Here is a 5,877-nt window from a genome sequence, read left to right as displayed (position 1 = left end):
AGGAGATGGCCTGTAGGAAGCTCATGTTCTCAGTGAACTTATATAGAGAGGGAATTTGTGATAACAGTCCTTGAGCAAACTGACCATGAAAGTCTAACAACAATGATGTTTCTGTAAAATGACCTCATGGGGAGGACATTATTAACATAAGGCAGTTACATACAGGAAGGTTTGTTTTAACAGGCATTGAAGAAATAGGTGTGCCTTTTGTGCCACATCAGATCTGGAAAGCAGTTATAGGAAATACGTTGAAAGGAATTTCAAACTTGGAAGGAATATTTAGCACTTGCCTTGAGAAACCCATTAGAGACATAGTAGTTGTCACTCACAACAAAATTTGCATGCATAGTTTGAGCCATCTAGGTTTTAAAAAGTGGGTTCTAGGTAACCGTTTTCTTCCTTGTTCGGTTTTTGATCATGTAGAAGATTCATATGTTCAGGTCTTCTATGAAAAAATAAGTATTGTATATTTTCTGTCTTAATCCTTGTAGGCAGGAAGAAATAGTCCTTCTTCCATAGAGTCTGGATATGTCAGGGACAGACACACTCTCCAAGTGCTTAGGACATCAATTTGATAGCAAAGGAGTCAAGTACGGTCCCCTTTTGCTTTGGTTCAGATATTTCAAACTATGTAGCCCTTCTTGGTGATGAAATCTTTCCCTTATTACCAGAACTGTACAGGTTGCAATGTCTGAAATAACTACTCTGACTGCCTAACTGTGTTGTCTTGTTGTGTGGGTTTGGGAGTAGAGGTTAAACTCCAATTTGGGTTGGCTACTCCACATCTTCTACCCAAAATCCAGAGTTGAGAACTAGCTCAGGAAGTCCATGTGAGAAAGCCAGCATTATGACAATGTAGGTTACAGTGAGACCACTACCCACAGGGACATATTAGCTGGCTTTCAACTCAGTAGGTTGGGTAGACTGTTTTTTCTTCAGTTACTAGATCATTCTTCGCAATGCAGAAAAGAGATTAAGCACTTAGAGGTTTGATAAAGCTGCCCACAATCAGCCTGTCACTAGTGAATTAGATTTGGCAATGCTGATGTATGCCCTGCCTTGAAATGGGCACAGCCATATGGCTCATGCTCTTGACTCCTAGTCACTGGTAAACCAACCAAACATATCAGCCCATGAGTGCAGGCACTAGGTATTTCTTTACTGAAATCAACAGAGCCCACATATCCACTTTGGATCTCTCAGAAATATGTATGAAGCCAATTTAACAGCATCATTGTGGTTTGTTTCACTGTCAGTGTTTCAGACCATGTGCATCTTCCAGTTAAAGAGGGGGGGGAAAAAGTCAGAGTAGGATAGCAAGGTATTACCCCTGATCCCAGGCCAAAGCTGCCTTGGTTGGTTGCAGTGAAGACAGGGAGAATTCATAGTCTCCCTTCTCATGTTCTGCTCCTATGCTGCCTGATCTAATTGATTTACATCTTGGGATGCCCGAGGATATGCCCTAGCTTTGTGTGCCAGCTCTTTCTAACCTTTATGTGCTGAAATTAACTATTTCACCTTGGCTGACAATACTGTGAGAAGTACCAGAGAATCCTGTTCAAGGTATTGGCTCCTCCACGTCCTCAAAGGTAATCTGGAGCAAACGTTCCAGGACATTTTGAAACAAAAGGACCAGCAAGTTGCACTGCCTTTATTCTGTTAATACTACTGAACTATTTAATTTTTTTTTCTTCTCACATTTTGGCCTTTGCATGCAGCATTTTGCTTGACAGGCACCCTGCAGCACCCTGCAGTTCATGAACAAAAATCACCAGTCACATAGTGATGCTGGTGTACTGGAGTGAAACTTATGGAATTTGTTACAGTCAAAATGCAGTCAACTTGCTGGTTTGGTGTTAAGTGATAGAGGAAGCATTTGTTGCTCAACTCCAAAAAAACCCCAAAAATCCAACCACTGTACATATGTTTTCTTTCTCAGCTTTCAGACAAGCAATGACTGCCCAGCTGTTCCCATTGCAGGACCCCCCGTGTTTTCTATGTGCAAGCTATTCCATGTATGGAGAGAAGTTCTTTCAAGCAACTTTCTTTGGAACACAGCAGGGAATGACCTGGCTAAGCCTAGGCACTGTTTAGGGACAAAGAAAAAAACTCTTTGCATGATCTGTGAATTCAGAGGAAACCTAACAACATGCTGTGCTGAAACCACTCATAGCAGCAAATTCTATGTAGATAGTTTTGTATTGATTATTGAGATCATTTGTGACCCATATAATGTTGCATGTCTTCATGTTGTTCGTGTACAGGGCTGATGGATACCTTGCTTGTGTGGGGAACTGGTATCTCTAACAGGTGTTGCTCTGTTAAAATCTGGTTGGCTTCCCAATCAGATAATTACTTACTAAATCATTCTAAGAATATCACCGCTCTGCCCACTTCTGTGTCCTCTTTCTGCTTAGGCTGATGGACAGAGTGTTCTCTTCCTTCCTAAGGCAGAGAAAACTCCTGGAGACTCTCTTGAAGATTTACCTTGCTATTTTATTTAGTCATTCTTCAGCTGGAGTTTCTGGTTACATCTCATTAATGACCACAGAGATAATCAGAGTAATGCAAGGTGATCAACCTGTTTTCCTGTATCTTTCAGTGCTAGGCAATCAGCGGCGAGAAATACAGGATGATTTCAGAGCAGTAATGTTATTAAAACAGCCCAGTAAACCAGCTATTATCTATGGACAACTGAAAGCTAGAAGAGATACAGTAAAAATGAAAGCAGTCCAAGAACCTTATTTCTTAGCCCAGTATGTCAGTACTACTCTCACATTCATGAGAGGGATCAGTTTTCTTTGGAAGAGAATAAGTGCAGGACCCCTTATAGCAGTTTGTGTATCCAGTCATTAAAACCAATAGGTTGACTATTACCACTACTGGAAAGGGGAAAACAAGAGGAAGAGTGAGGCATATCAGCTTACAGATCGTAAGTAAACACAAGGGTATAAATAAATTCTTTTTGACCTTAAACTGACAATGCTACCTATAATGTAAATTGGTTTTACAGTTGTTAAATAAAGTCTGTCACATTTGTGTATGAGAAAGGACAACTGTGTTAAGGAAAGGCACAGCAAACAACACTAAAATATACAGTGCACTGTTGACACAGAAACATCTTGTAAAGGTGGAGAAAGAAGCTTTATCTTGGTGGGGACATTTTTGTTAACTCTGAGGTTCACGTGTCCACAAACTTCAAAGCCTATTATGCCCTCAGATCTCTCAAGGCATAGGAATTAGCAAAGAATCATATTAATTTTATAGCAAGGCGGTGTGAGTGACTTGCCTCAGGTAACAGATGACATAGCAAAAATTCAAGTTGAGGTCTCAATTCAAGATGGGAGGCTCAAGCTGGAGACAATATCATTTCTCTTCTGATCTTAACATATCTGTCTCCTTCCATATGTAGAAAAGTCACCATCCATGAGTCAAATTTCAGTTTTAATTCAATGCAATTTCAATGGAATAAGAAACAATTTTTCATCTCAGTGCAAATGCATTTTTAAAGCGCGTGACAATTTCTCAGCCTGGAAAATCCTGTCAGGTCATGATCCCAGGATGAAGGATCAGTGATAAGCAAGGAACATAGAGACAGACAAGAAGTTCTAAAGAGCCAACAACAAATGCAGGCTGTGTTTGCAAGGAGGAGACCTCCATCTCTGAAGTGTGAGTAGATCTAAGGGAGATGGCCACAGATACTATACCAGTGAAAACAGAAGTCCAGAGGCAGTCAAACAAAATGAATAGGAGTGACAGATTTAACCAAAAAGATATCTCAGCTTAGGGGAACTGATTCCAAACACAGCTTGTCATCTTGACCCTGCAGCTGATTAAGCAAATGAAGACCATAAATCTATGATAAACTAAAGTCTTCTTGTGGAACTGTGACTTAAGGAGTTAGCTATAGGAAGGGTGGCAGGTGGGTGCATTGCTATAGTTCCTTTCACTAGTGCCTCTGGCTTTGTGGAATTTAGGTGGTGCAGTGGTGGACCTTGCTGTGGCTGCACTGGCATTGGAAGCTTGCCTTTGGTCCTCCAGGTGGTCTTTCGTCTGGTCTTATCCAGTCTTATCCAGTCTTATCTGGTCTTTCGTCTTTAACACAAGCTGCACATGCATGCACAAAATAAACTGTCAGTTACTTAGTTCTGCATCCTCTGGGCTTGTATTTGGGGAAGCTCAGTTAATTTTATGTGTACCCCACCTACACTGTATTTCAGCTCTATTTAGAAAGCATGAGCTTGTTTCCATTTTCTCAACTTGTTAGTCACTGATTCCATGAAGATAAAATGCAGTGGTTGGATATTATTTTCTCATGAACTCAGAACAGACTGGGCTAGGGAGAGCAGCCACAGAATCCTTCAGCCAAATCCAAGGGATATCTTGGCTGTTGGAATCTTTTTTTCTTCTCCGCTGTTTTCCAGAAACAGAAATCCTTCTTCCTCCCGTTTCTTGTCTTACACCCTTCCTGTATGTTCGAGATGGGCAGCAACTAGAACAGGACACCAAGAGATCTGTTGTGACTTGTATCTCTGACAGTTCTCACCAGAATGGCACTTGGGCTGTTTAGTTCATAATAACAGTGTGCATTATGTAGTGGTGTGAAGAAGTAAGCCCAGGAAACCTTGCTGTAAAAGCCCTACGGTGTCTTGGACAACTTCTTCAAAGTAATTTATCAGATACCAAGAACAAACCTGTGCTAGGAGAATTGCTTTCCCCCTCTTTGAGAAAGCAAACAGGAATCACCGCCTGAAAGGGTATGAAATGTAACAGACTTCATGTAATGTTTTTCACAAAATGACAGCTAGCATGTTATTTTTGTAAGTCCTTAAAATGTGAAATAGGTTGCAGCTTAAAAACATGTGTGGTATTGCCATGACTCTCTGATCCTATATATGTCACTGATTGAATCTGAGTTCTATAAAATCTTGAGAATCTGAAATTTGGACTTACTATGACAATAATGTGTTGTTTCTGAGGAGCTCCTGTATGGCCTGTCTGTTGTTTCCCGCAGGGATGGATATAAAAATGGCAAAATCTTATTCTCTGATGTCTTACCAAGCAAATAAAGCACAAAAGTATTTCTGGTTTGGAGAGGTCCTATTGGGATTTCTGAGGAAGTTACTGAAATTCAACAAGTTTTTGTCTAGTTTCACATAAAAACATAATCAAAGAATATGCCAAGTTGGAAGAAACCCTCAAGGATCATGGAGTCCAATGCTTAGCCCTGCACAGGACCATCCCCAAGAATCACACCATGTGCCCAAAAGTATCATCCAAATGCTTCTTGAACTTTGTTGGGCTTGGTGCTGTGACAACTTCCCTGGGGATCCTGTTCCAGCGCCCAACAACCAGCTGGTTGAAGAACCTTTTTCTAATATCCAACTTAAACCTCCCCTGACACAACCTGAGGCCATTCCCTCAGGTCCTGTCACTGGTCACCACAGAGAAGAGATCAGTGCCTGCCCCTCCTCTTTCCCTGACCAGGAAGTTGTGGACTGCAATGAGGTCTCCCATCAGTCTCCTCTTCTTCAGGATGAACAGACCAAGTTCAGCCACTCCTCATACGGCTTCCCCTCAAGGCCTTCACCATCTTCTTTGCCCTCCTGTTGATGCTCTCTAAGAGCTTAATGTATTTTTAATATTGTGGTGCCCAAAACTGCATATAATATTCAAGGTGAGGCCCTCCCAGTGCAGAGCGGAGCAGGACAATCCCCTCCCTCAACTGGCTGACGATGCTTTACCTGATGCTCCCCAGGAGATAGTTGGCTCTCCCGCCTGCCAGGGCACTGCTGATTCATATATAACTTGCTGCTGACCAGGATTCCTGCCCTGAGAATGCTCAGCTGTGTGTAACCTCATACTTTTACAACACAA

Source organism: Corapipo altera, unplaced genomic scaffold (assembly GCF_003945725.1).
Source record: "Corapipo altera isolate COAL_440 unplaced genomic scaffold, ASM394572v1 56, whole genome shotgun sequence".
Lineage (NCBI taxonomy): Eukaryota > Metazoa > Chordata > Aves > Passeriformes > Pipridae > Corapipo > Corapipo altera.
This window is presented reverse-complemented; position numbering follows the sequence as displayed.